The following is a 14,530-nucleotide window of genomic DNA, read 5'->3' as shown; positions in this document are numbered from 1 at the left end:
CCCACACCCCACCACCCAAAACAAACACAGATTCGTCTCCTAAAGTTAACCCATTATTTGGGTTGTTAAACTTGACTAATATTTAATTAGGAACCTTGATCCAAAAGACTGAAACTAAATCTTCACCCTAAAATGAAAACAAAAGAAAATGAGTAACTTGAGGTTCCCAGCACGTGGTTTAGGTCAACACACATAGGAGGAGAAAAGGGAAGAACTAAGCCAGACGACAGAGCACATCCAGTTGGGCTAATGTTTATACACAGAGAGCAGTGGACCATCAAGAAAAGCTTCATAGTGATTCGGGGGTGCCCTTCTGGAGGCAGCAGACCCCTCCATGGCATATACAAACACATTCCTGTCAGTCCAGTTTTACAAGCTTCATGCCAAAGCCAAAGAGGAGAGTGGCCTTTGGTGGGGTGATGCCTGGGTGCCCAATGGCCCTGTAAGCCTAGTCCGAGGAGATAGTTTAGCTCTCTGGCCCATCCTCATCTGGGTCACACCTTCCTAGACTCGGATCACCTCCTGCTTGCCTACCATAAACTTAATTGTCTTGTTTCCATCCTGGGAAGAATCAAATTTCTTTCCATCTTGAAGCATCCTGCTGTATGCACCACGCATGTCTGGTGGAGCTTTGCAAAGGTGCATCTGTCCGGGGGAGGTGGTGTCCACCTGGACCCCCGTGACGACTGGGCAGGCGGGGCAACAGCCCAAGAGAACCCAAAGCGGACCTGGCGGCGGTTCCCTGGCTCTCTCTCCTTGTTTTAATTTGAGACTCCCCAATGACTCCCAAGTGATGGTGAGCATCTTTACAAATGCTTGTCGCCTATCTTCTTTGATGAGATGTCTGTTCAGATCCTTGGCCCATTTTTCAACTGGGATTTTGTTTCCTTATTGTTGATTTTTGGATGTTCTTTGTACATTTGGATATGTCTTTTTCCAGATATGTGTTTTGAAAATATTTTCTCCCATTCGGTTGCTTCTCTTTTCATATGCTTAGCAGTGCATTTCACAGAGCAGAAATCTTAATTTTAATGAGGTCCTACTTTTTTTTTTTTTTCTTTGGTTGATCATGCGTTTGGTGTTGTATCAAAAAACTCATCTCCCAAACCAAGATCGTGTTTATTTCTCCTATGCTTTCTTTAAGAAATTTTATAGCTTTGTTTTGTAGATTGAAATCTATAATCTATTTTTATTTAATTCATGAAAAGATATAAGATCTGCATCTAGGTTCATTTTCTCGCCTATGGAATTCTAATCGTTCCAGCACTATTTGTTGGAAAGACTACCCTTTCTTCTTTGAATTGCTTTAGCTTCTTTGTCACGTTAAATATTTTGTGAGTCTATTTCTAGGCTCTCTAATTGATTCCACTGATTTTTGTGAAAGCATTTACATTTCATCATTAGCGACTTTGTGGCCACTTTACTGATTAACTAATTCAAGTAACTACAAAGTTATCTTGGGATCTTCAAATATGTCTATAATCTATATAGGACTTTTACACTTCCAGATTTAATGCAATAGCTACAATGTCTAAAATATCTTAATTATAATATTTATAATGGACATTCCAATATTTTCCTTATGTTAATGGATATGGTATTTTTTATTGATGAATTTTCCTTTTTTAGCATTTTATTATGATAAATTAAAAACATACAGAAAAATTTGAAAGAATTTCTCAATGAACACTCATACACCTATTACCAAGAATCTACGATAAATATTTTAAAGTATTTACTTCACTACATATTTATCCAACTATTCATCAAGTCATCTTGTACTTACATGCATTTCAACATCAGCGGATGAAATCAGTAAGCTTTATCACTAAACACATCATTGATGGGAATTTAATGTTTGTTTAGAATTTTGCTCTGTAATGTTTACATGAAGTGAAATTCAGCAATCTTACCTATACCATTTGATGAATTTTGACAGATGTGCACATCTGTTAACCCAAACTCCTATCAAGATATATGGCATAACATCACCCCAGACATTTCCTACATTCCCCTTCCCAGATATTACACATTCATCTAAGGCAACATGGTTATACTTTTTTTTGCTATAATTACTTTTGCCTTCTCTGGAATTTCAAAACAAAAATAGTAATATTCAGTGTCCCCTACTTTGCGTTTTAAAGGCATCCATGTTGTTTTATGAATCAATTATTCGCTTTGTTTTGTAGTTGCTGTCTAGAATTTTATTTTATGATTCTACCACAGTTTGTTTATCCAGTCTCCTATTAATGAATAGTTAGAGGATTTCCATGTTGTATACATTATAAATAAAACTGCTGAAACTTTCTTGTGATCATATTTTTATGATCATACGTTTTCATTTCTTTATCATGGACATTCGTTTTCATTTATTTTTGGTAATCACTTAGATTTTTAATAAATCGCTCATAGGTTAGGTGTGTGTTTAGTTCAAAAGAAACTCATATATTTTTTCAAAGGACTTGTATAAAATGCATGCAAGTTACAGGTGTCCCACAGCCTTGCAACCATTAGTGTTAGGAAACTTTAAATATTTCCGCTATGACAGTTTCTGTGTGTTATCTCCTTAAAGCTTTAAATTGCATTTCTCTGGAGACTAGTGATGTTTCTCTGTGCATTTTAGCCATTTATATACAATTTTTGTGAATTATAAGCTCAGGTTTAAGGCAATTCTTCTTTGAAATTGGGTTTACATCTTTTTAAAAAATTTTTTACTGTTGTGGCTTATTTTCTGTAGTCTAGATACAAGTAATTTGTCAGATATACATCATAAATACTGTGTTCCTATCTGAGTCCATATTTTATAGTCCTGATGACTTTCTTTAATGAACCCAATTCATCAGGATATTTCTTTGTTTATTTTGGGTCTTTTGTTCCATTTTGTGTTAGTGCTTTTTGTGCCTGCCCCATGTAAAAAATATTTGCCTATCTCCAGGTCAAGAAAATATTTTCTCATGATTTCCGATAGTATCCTTTATGTCATTATCTTTTAAGTTTGAGTCCACGATCCTTCTTGAATTAGTTTTTGTGTGTTAAGTGAGTTATAGATCATGGATCATTTACTTTTCTCAACATATATTTGATTTTTTGAGCAGAATTTATTGACGAGTCATTTCTTCACCCATTTTATTTGTTTCAGACCTTTGTTGAAAGTCAAGATAGCATATTTATGGGTCTATATCTGGTTATCTATTCTGTTCCATTGATTTGTATTTCTTTATGTTAATCAGATTGTCATTCTTTATGCCAATCCTATACTATTTTATTTAGTGCAGTTTTAGAGTGAGTCTTGAAATCCAAGATTTTACTGGCTCTTCTATATTCTTTGCATTTCTATATAATTTTGACTAGACTCTAAATGTCTAGAGAATTTTGCTAGGATTATGATTGGGATTGTCCTGAATCTGTTGATTAATTTGCTAAGAACTGACATTTTACAAAGATTGAGATATTAATTCCATGAATAATGACATATCTATATAGCTATGCATCTTTAATTTCTCTTAACAGTATTTTGTAATTATCAGAATATATGCCATAGACAACTTTCGTGAAATTTATTTCTCAATATTTTTATGTTTCATTCTATTTTAAATGGAATTATTTTCTTTTCCAATGATTAGGTGCTAGTATATGGAAATACAATTATTTTTGTATCTCGACCTTGATCCTGTGACACTGGTAAATTTACTTACTAGTTATAGCAATTTTGTTGTAGACAGTTTTAGATTTTCTACTTACAATCATCCTTTCCAATCTTTATGGTTTGTTTCTCATACTGTATTCAATAGCTATGATATCTAGTATAATGATGAAAAAGGTGATGAGATCAAATATCCAATATTTCACCATTAAAGATGATGTTATTTATAGATTTTCAAAAAATATATTCATTGAATTCAGAAAGTGCCTTTCTATTTCAACATTTCTGATATACATATTTTTATCATGAATACGTTTTGAATTTTGTCAATGCTTTTCCTGCATATACTGAGGTGATCATATATTTCTTCTGTAATATTCTATTAATGTGGTAATTTACATTGATTTTTTAAAATGTTAGACCAACATTGCCGCATTATCATAAAATGATTGAATTGTCAAAACAGACTCACATAGATTGTAGATTGTCTCCAACACCAAACTTTGGGAACTACTCAAAAGATTCAAGCAATGTAGAAGCACCAACGTCTTTCTGGAGAGGCCAAAACCCAGCAGAAGTAGCTTCTAAGTGTTCTTTTCTCCCACACCAAGATCATGAAAACATGTACACTTAACCGTGTGTCCATAAAATTACTGTTAGATAAAAGTGATTTTAGTATTTTTACTCCAACTGCTTGACTAACTTTCTTTCTCCAGCTGGCCAGTTTCTATAAATCCTTAAATTGGATTTATTTACAATAAGAGAGCCAGATAGACAAGTCATTTCTTGCCCAAATGCATTTATTTAAAAAAACTCTCAAGTATATTTCCACTTGTAAATGCTATTAGCTTATTTGCAAGGAGGTCTGGTCTAGTTCGATTATTGCCTCTGTAATTCCCGAATAGAAAGGAATAAATCATAGCCCAGCTGTTAACTTTCCTTCTCAGTCCACCCCCTGATTTAGATCAATATCTTCTTGCCAAATATTTCTATGCATCTTTTCATAATTTGTCTTAAAATAATTTTCTGAAAATATCCTGCAAGACTTTATACAAATAAATCTGTAAAGTCTACAGTGACCCGCAGGATTTGAGCCATCTAAGGGAAAATGGGAATTACTCTTGTTATAAATCATTTTAGTCATAAACAATATCCCTACACAGGCTTTTTGATGTTTTTTATCAGCTTGATTATTCCCTTTTTCTCTCATCAAGGATTGTTTGAACACATTCGTGTACATTAATGGAGGTGGATGTGATTTTTCTAAAGCCTTCTAACCAATCTGTGTTGATAAGTATGACATTAATTGAGGGCTTCAAATAAATCCAAAATATTTTCTCATTCTGATTGGGATGAGAAATTGATTTTTGTTTAATACTAAAGTTAATAGAGTAAAATGGAAACTTCAACATAATATTTGACATACCATGCATAAGTTAATATTGCAGTATAGATTTCTCTTTCGTGTACTTATCCTATGCACACGTAATTCCAACACCTGTGGTGGTTAATAGAGGATATTTAAAAAAAAAACTTCTAGATTCCACCTGATGTTTAGACATAACCATAACCATATTTCTCATATCATAGCACAAGTTCTTACTAACATAAGCTTTCAGGTAACATTATTCAACCTACCCATTTTCTCCCCAATTATGATGACAGAGTGTTGATTGTTAATGATTCTTTTAATCCTGACAATAGGAACCATGAGGGAAGTAACTTCACTTTTTATGTTTAGTACCTGGGTACTTAGAGAACAATAATAAAGACCACGCTGCCTCACGTCATTCTATCTCAGCTCAGCCTTGTAATATTGTCCCTACAAATGCATCTCTCTGGAATAGACCTCTAACATACCCAGTCACTGACTTTTAAGGAGATGAGATTCCATAGGATTAGATTATCCTATCACCCTCCCTGAGAAACGGTACCAACCTTCTCCTATCGTTGTTAATGCATGTGGTGTTCCATCAGATATGTGGCTTCTCCAGGTAATTCACAAATCCTTCATTATCCTCTTGAACTGACTTCCACGTGCAAACAGTCTCCTGGAAAAGTACTCCCTTTACCATCCACAATTGGTTGAACAATTCTTCTCATCATTACGCTACATATGTAACGTAGCAATTTTGACAATGGTAAATTTCAGTACACGATATTCACCAAAAGTTATGGTAAGTTCTTTGAAACTTATTATTTGGCATGTTCCACAGTCTGAGTATCAAAAGACTTCTCATAAGGGCCCTCAAAAGGAGCATTACTGGTGAATAGTAGTTATCATAACACTCCCACTGGATTTACTTTCTATTAGCATCAACTAAGAGTTAGCACCAGATCTGAGCAAATGTACTGTGTATTAGCAAATATAATGCATTGATGTCTTGCTTTTAAATGCTCTCATTATTGCATTCTTCCTGTGAATTAAGCACACATAAAAGCTTCATTACTATTTGCCATGTTTCTCCTGGCTTCCCCTCAGTTTCCATCTTAGTTCATATTTTCCCTCTTTTGCTAGAGTGTTTCGGTTTGGCTATACTGTCTACCCATAAGGCAATGAGTATGATAGGAGTATGATCAGTATTTCCTGGACATCTCCTTTGCCCCATCCCTGGAAGATATTGAAAGATTTGATGAGTTAAGGATTACAGGACTTGCTCTGCCTTTAGATAATGGGAATACATTCACAGTTAGTACTAATCTGGATATGTAGGCTGAGGTTTTGACCCACCCCAAGGTCCCCTTAGGAACGCATAATGTTATATTTAGTTCTATAGATACCATATCTAGTTCATCAATGTCTCCTTTGACTTGCACACATAAGTACAATCCTTAATCTGGACATCTAGATCAGGCAAGACAAATAAAACCTTTGTAAGGGGCCATCCCAGTGGTCTAGTGATTAAGTGCGCATGCTCTGCTTCAGCAGCCCGGGGTTCGCAGCTTCGGATCCCAGGTGCAGACCTATACGCAACTCATCAAGCCATGCTGTGGTGGCATCCCACATACAAAACAAAGGAAGATTGGCACAGATGTTAGCTTAAAGATGATCTTCCTCAAGCAAAAAGAGGAAGATTGGCAATAGAGGCTAGCTCAGGGCCATCAAAGCAAAAACAAAAACAAAACAACAACAAAACACCTTGTGAAATGGAAAAGGGAAAACAATATATCAATCACTCATTCTCATCTCTCAATCCTAGACATGCATCCGGTTGGATCCCAACCACACTTTACAGTCTGTCATACTTCTATTAAAACACATTTGTTTATTTAACTCAGCCAGCCTGTTAACTCTTTTACCACTTGTCTTCAGTAACATATTTTAAATTGTCAGTTCTAGTTTTTAATGAAACCACAGCTCTGAGGTTGAAAAGGGATGTATGATCTACCTGAATTGTTTTATTTTTTTGCTTGTTTCAATACATTAATAGCAGTAGAATGTGTACATTAATCAAAGGAAACATATTTAGATGGGCAAAAATGATGGATTATTCACAGTTCTAAACCTTTGCTTGTATCCTCCATAATTGCTTCTGTTACTAGATAGATAAACAAAGTCCTAGGGTAGAATAGTGTTAATTCCAATTGATCACTCAGTATTTATTTGTAGCCATCACACCACATACTGCCAGTGAGGGGAACAGTTATGAGCGAGCCCTTGACATTTTGGAATTTTTACCAGAGCCATCATTGAATGACTTCCTTCTCATTGTCACTAAGTAAAATCCCTTCCCATATTAGCACCTTCAGTGAATGTGAAGGGAGTACTCCATTGTTCTTTTTCTCTCTTCATGCTTCCTTCTCCTCTTTAGTCTAAAAGAATTTCTGTAAGATTGTCAGTATTTTTTTCTTACATGTTTTGTGGATTTCATCAGTGAAATAATCTAGACATGGGGGTTTGTTTGTGAAAATACTTTGAGGTGAGAATTTAATTTTTTAACAGATCTAAGATAATGAACATTTTGTCATTTTTCTTGGCAGTTTTTTAAAGTACTGAACTTCAGTTGGTCTATTTCTTCTAAGTTTATTGAAGTAATTGGCGTATATTTTTCATACCATCCCCTCATTATGTCAATATTAGGAGTAGCATCTCCAGTGATGACTCTTCTGTTATTCCTGCTATTGATAAATTATTCATTCTTTATTTTTTTCTTTTGCCTCATTTGCTAAGATTTATCAAATGTATTCACCATGTCAGAGAATAATTTTTGTTTTTTTGATATTCTTTCATTTCTGTTTTTTCCTATTGTTTATAGTTCCTCTATTTCTATTTTTATTATTTCATTAATTCCTTCCCTCCTTGATGTAGAAACTTACAGTATTTAATAATTACATTTTTTTATAATATGTGAATTTGCTCATTTCCATCTAAGAACTGCTTTAGATGCAGTCCAAAATGTTGGTATCTTGAACATTTAAAATAATATGATTATTGATTATTATGTTATAGTAAATTAATATAATTATTGATTATCTTAATTATTACTAATTATTTGTACTTTGAATAGTCCACAATACTTTTAAAGAATTGAGTTTTATATTTGTTACATATATGGTAAATCTAGTGTTTTTTGCTCCTTATAATATATCAAACTTTCCAACAGGTATAATTTTTCTCTGCCCTCAATAACTTTCTTTGGCATTTTAAGTATATTTTGTGTGTGAGTGGGAAGAGGAAGTCTTATGGAAACAAACTCCCTCAGCTGTTTTTTTCCTGCAAATATTTTTATTTTGCCTTCATTTCAAAAACATATATTTTTTACTGGATATAAAATTTGAAGTTTACAATTTACTTTTCTTCTTTCATTAACTTAAATATATACATATATATTTAAATTTTCTTTGGCTCCATTGTTTTGGGTGAGAAGTACACTAACGTTTATCATTGTTCCTTTGTAAAATGTGTTTTTTCCTCTGACTTTACAAAATTTTCTGTGAATCTATGGGTATTCAGGAGTTTGACTGTGACCTTCATGGGCTTTTCTTGGTCGTTATTCTGTTTCTAGTTTATTGAACTGAGCTTCTTGGAGATGTGGACTGTTATTTTTCATCTAATTTGGAAAGTGTTCATCTCTCATAACTTCAAATAACTTTCCTTCTCCTTTCTTCCTCTCTCAGTTTATTCTGGATTTCATTTGTGTTAAACTATTTGATAGTGCCTTACACTATACACTATCAAATAAGTGACTTGACACTCTGCTTTTTTAAATGTTTTCCTTCTCTGCTGTATATTGAATAATTTTCATTGACTTTTATTCAAGTTTTCTCTTCCTTGTTTCCACAATGTCTGATCTGTTTCTAAGTCCATGTGGTGAATTTCTTGTTTCAGGCATTTTATTTTTCAATATTGAATTCTTATTTGTTTCTTTTTTTCTGTCTGTCTTCTCCAGCAAATTACTTGTCATATTTAAATATTTGCTTTATAATTATCACTTGGTAATTCCAATACGTTGGTTATTTATATATCTACTTCTCTTGATTGTATTTTCTTTTAATTATATGTCATATTTTTCTGTTTCCCTTGCATGTACCATATAGTAAAAAATATGTGTATAAAGGAACAATGGAAACTGAAAATGTCACTTTTTTGTTTTTTTTATTCCGGAGGATGCAGGCCCTCCCTCTCTTTGGCAGCTAAGCTGAGGTGCTGAATCCACCTAAAGTGGAGTTAAGCTAGGACCGTGCCACAGATTTAACTAAAATGAGTTGATCTATGGTTAGTCCACCCCTCAACTTCCCAGGATACCACCATTGTGGACCTTGTCTCTTTGAATTTGTCGTTTTTGGGGTTGAGGTGATTTGGACCCCTTTTTTTGGATAGTTTGGGTTCACCTTAATATGAAACATTAGCAGAGTCTGGAACCCATGGTCCACTGTAAGACTGTTCTAAATTCTCCGTCCTTTCTACTTCCTCCTCCACCCCTGCTTTTCAGCATCGTATGTGTGTGTGTATGTGCGTGATGGTGTTAAGGGTAGATAGTCAAGCCCAGTGACTTATTTTTGCCTTTTGAACTTCTAGATTCCAGCCCATCTCTTCAACTCTAACTGTCTTTAAAGGCTCAGCTGCTTTCTCCTCACTTGTACGAAGGCTCTCCATCTAAGGCAGCATCTCTCTTCTGCCTGCCCATGTCCAAAGAAGGCATTTGCCTCTGGAACAGAAGCTTATAAGGCTCTCTGCTTGCCTATAATAGGCTTTGGAATCTAGGTCATAAATCACTTTCATAATGGCCGCATAAAAAAGTATGAGTTTATTTCTTTTTTCTTTTTCTTTTTTTATTTTCTTTTACCATGGGAGTGGAAATCGTTAACATTCATATGATTTCTAACTGGAAGCGGAAATCTTCTCTATTACCTTTACTATTGACTATTTACTATTGGCTATAGCTAGGGAGGGAACTTCTCCAATACAGATAATCAGAGGAACACATTTCACATGAGGTCAAAAACTAATATATATGAAAACATTTGTTAGTAGTTCTCTTCTCCTAAAAATTTAGAGTTCTACAAGGCAAGGGAAAACAGGATTGAAACAAAAAAGTAACCCAACAATTGGAAAAAAAAAATATTTCCCAATCATATATCCAACAAAGTGTTCATCTCCATAATATATAAAGAACTCACACAGCCCAACAACAAAAAATCAAACAACCTGATGAAAAAATGGGCAGGGGACATGACAGACATTTCTCCAAAGAAGAAATGTCTGCATGTCTCCATGAAATGGTGCTCATCATCACTGATCATCAGGGAAATGCAAATCAAAGCTACACTAAGATATCACCTTACACCCATTAGAATGGCTAAAATAACCAAAACAAAAAGTAGCAAATGTTGGAGAGGTTGTGGAGAAAAAAGAACCCTCATACACTGCTAGTGGGAATGCAAACTGGTTCAGCCACTGTGGAAAACAGTATGGAGTTTCCCCAAAAAGCAAAAAATAGAAATATCATATGACCAAGTCATCCCACTACTGGGTATCTATCTAAAGAACTTGAAACCAGCAATTCAAAAAGACCCAGGCCTCGGGGCTGGCCCCGTGGCCGAGTGGTTAAGTTCACGCGCTCCGCTGCAGGCAGCCCAGTGTTTCGTTGGTTCGAATCCTGGGCACGGACATGGCACTGCTCGTCAAACCATGCTGAGGTAGCATCCCACATGCCACAACTAGAAGGACCCACAATGAAGAATATACAACTATGTACTGGGGGGCTTTGGGGAGAAAAAGGAAAACAATAAAATCTTTTAAAAAAAAAAAGACCCAGGCCTCCCTATGTCCATTGCAGCATTATTCACAATAGCCAAGACATGGAAGCAACCTAAGTGCCCACCAACTGATGATTGGATAAAGAAGATATGGTATATATATATACAATGGAATACTACTCAGCCATAAAAAAGGATAAAATCATCCCATTCACAACGACATGGATGGACCTTGATGGTATTATGTTAAGTGAAATAAGCCAGATAGAGAAAGAAAATCTGTGTATCACTCCACTTGTATGCGGAAATTAAACACGTGGACAAAGAGAACAGATTAGTGGTTACCAGGGGCAAAGGGGGGTGGGGGGTTGGCACAAAGGGTGAAGTGGTGCACCTACAATATGACTGACAAATAATAATGAACAACTGAAATTTCACAAGGTTGTAAACTATCATAATCTTAATAAAAAGTTAAAAAAATCTCAATAAAAAGTAAAAAAAACAAAAAGAAAAAAAGGTGAGCTGTATGGGATGTGAATTACATCTCAATAAATCTGGAACAAAAAAATAATTTAGAGTTCTTCTCTATTACACTGATGCATATATTTAAGATGGCAGAACTGATAAAAAATTATAGGCTTTTGTGAACTAAAAGTTAAGAAATTAAGTGGCAGTTGAGTGTTTAATGGTCAGTGTGACACCAGACATAGATATATATCAGATTGATATGTTGACATATGTCACAGACTTTTGTCACTCTGGTAAACACAAGAAACTATACCTCATTTCCAACGTAATACAAAGCTGAAGTGAATGTTCTGTATGAAGACAGGGTCCTAAGAGGGCTTCCTGAGCAAGCAAAGGAACTGATGATCTTCTGGAGCTTCTAGAACGAGAATCCTGAGATGTAGGGTCTGACTTGTTATCACTTGCTTGTTGAAGATACTCAGCATGGGGAATTAACACAAGAAGCCACCTTTCCGTGATAAAATTCCTCAAAATTTTGATAGATGCATATAAGAAACTTCTATGCATGTATGTTTCCATACTCTAGGACATATAGACTAAACCAAAACAAGGAAAACACAAAACTCAAAAAGAAAAACACTAAAATCGAAACAAAAACAATGTTGCTGTTGATGATCTCAAAAAATAAAATGACAACCATATGAGTAAACACACCACCATGAGTGATACAGAAAAAAAGTAAATTAGGAAAATGAAATAGGCGACAGTGTGTGAACAATATTTCTCAAATTGGATTTTCTATCTTAAAGTATGGTGATTAAGAGAATATTGCCCTATAGTACTATAAATTATAAGTACTGACAAGAGAGAAGAATATTTCAGATTAGATATTTTGATTGAATCTCTTCTATCTATTTGAAAGATATTATTTTAATGTTTGGTTATTATGGAGGGAGAATTGGGCCATAAATGATGGATTAAATCTCACATAAAAGCAGCAGTATTTGTGTGTGTGTGTGTGTGTCTGTGTATGTGTGGGTTTGTCTTTAAGATTGTCCTCAAAATGTATGTGCACAGATTCCTCACATATCCCTGGATGATATTCAGATATTTGGAACCGCTTGGGTGGACTGCTTTGTGGCAATGATGGAGTACATTCTTATCATTCATGAGTGTGAACCAGGGATGTCGAGGGCCTGCAATGCAGGGACATCCTTCACAATCAAGAATTAACCCACCCAAATTGCAAATAGTGACCTCATTCAGAAATACGATTCTATGTAAGTTATACACCCTTATATGCCATCACCCTTTTATTATTAACTCCTGGGACCCATAAATATATCTTTGGTTACAAGCACACTGTCAGAACTGCCCTTTCCTAATAAGGCTGACATATTTAATGGACAACTGTCTCATCAGGAAGCACATACAGCCATTGCAAGGTCAGCAACCTACATGTTATGTTCTAACAATCTATTTAGTTTACAATAAATGTATTTTTACAAGAAATTGCAAGCAAAGAGAAAGAGAAGCCAACAGATTACACTGATAAACTACAAATATTTGAGTTTTAACTAAAAGCAGCCCTGCGTGGTGGCTCTGGACTACATTGATTTTGCTAGTCTCTGGCTCACATTGCCTGCATTTTGTATTTCAAACAGCCCAGTGCTTTACTGTATTGTCTTGGTATTTCACTGTTTCATAAGTCTAATTCTTGTCTTTTCAACAAGAATATAAGCTCCTTGAGAAGTCAAAATGGATATTGTGTAACCTTTGTATCCCTCACGCCACCTTGCACATAATAGCTTATTGTACCAGTTGATTAAAGGATAAATAGTAAAAATGTTTGCAAGTGAAAGAAAATAGAATTTTCCGATCAATCAGTTATTGTTTATTATTCGAAATAGCTGACATTATCTTTATTCCAATTAAATATCTACGTTTATCTGTCAGGTTTTTCTAACATTGAAAATGGCTGCCACTTATTGAGGATCTTACATCTGCATTTTTTAGATTAAAGCGTATTTTTCCTATCTGTACACACACACACAAAACTGTGAAGCAAGAATAATTGCCCTTATAAGAATGAAAGAATAGGCATATGTCCAAACTCATCAAATTGTACACATGAAATATGTTTAGTTCTTTGTATATCAATTATACCTCAGCAAAGCTGTTAAAAATAAATTAAAGGGGGGCTGGCCCCATGGCCGAATGGTTAAGTTCGCGTGCTCCGCTGCAGGCGGCCCAGTGTTTCGTTGGTTCGAATCCTGGGCGTGGACATGGCACTGCTCATCAGACCACGCTGAGGCAGTGTCCCACATGCCACAACTAGAAGGACCCACAACGAAGAATATACAACTATGTATGGGGGGCTTTGGGGAGAAAAAGGAAAAAATAAAATCTTAAAAAATAAATAAATAAATAAATAAATTAAAGGATTGAGGCTTGGAAAAGATAAGTAACTTGTCAGATTGTAAACACCTAATAAGCAGCTGGGCCAGTTATGTCTGATTCTAAGGCACACACTTTGTGTAGGAAGTAGCACAATTCCCTGTCAATCTTTAATAAGAATTTTTAATTACAATGATATAATATTGTCTACTCTTGAATACGTTAAAGAAATTAAATTCTTTCTGCTACATTCTTTCTTGTAGAGATTCACAATTGTTTCTTTTTTCTTTTTCTTTTTCTTTTTTTTTTTTTGTTGAGGAAAACTGGCCCTGAGCTAACATCCGTGCCCATCTTCCTCTGCTTTATATGTGGGATGCCTGCCACAGCATGGCTTGACAAGCAGTGCATAGGTCCTCACCTGGGATCTGAACCGGTGAACCCTGGGCCACTGAGGTGGAAGATGCGAACTTAACTGCAGCGCCACTGGGCTGGCACCACAAGATTCACAATTCTTAATCTTGACACATAAACACCAAAGTGTTTCATTAGGTACCACAGACTAGAATCACATCTGTTAAAAGTTTTAGGAATTCTCCAAAAAAAGTCTTCACCAAGACAATGTTTCAAAGAGGCATATTGTGGGATGCAGCTAATACTCTTGAGGGATATTTTTAATCATTCAAAACTTGCATATTTTTTGGCATTTAAAATCAAGCAGATTCCCATTTGTTTCCTCTCAAGCAATGTTTCTACTTTTTCTCACAAACACATTTCAGGTTGTTGCTTTGGCTAGAATTAGACAAACACAGGTGCTACAATTAT

General features: G+C 35.0%; 1 pseudogene; it reads right to left on the bottom strand.

Moving 5' to 3' along the window:
• Positions 1-358: 358 nt before the first annotated feature.
• On the bottom strand, positions 359-597 carry LOC100630532 (peptidyl-prolyl cis-trans isomerase FKBP1A pseudogene; annotated as a pseudogene).
• Between the last annotated feature and the right edge of the window lie 13,933 nt (positions 598-14,530).

This window comes from Equus caballus, chromosome 30 (assembly GCF_041296265.1).
Source record: "Equus caballus isolate H_3958 breed thoroughbred chromosome 30, TB-T2T, whole genome shotgun sequence".
NCBI classification, from domain to species: domain Eukaryota; kingdom Metazoa; phylum Chordata; class Mammalia; order Perissodactyla; family Equidae; genus Equus; species Equus caballus.
The sequence above is the reverse complement of the archived record's forward strand: the minus strand, read 5'-3'. Positions and strand labels throughout refer to the sequence as shown.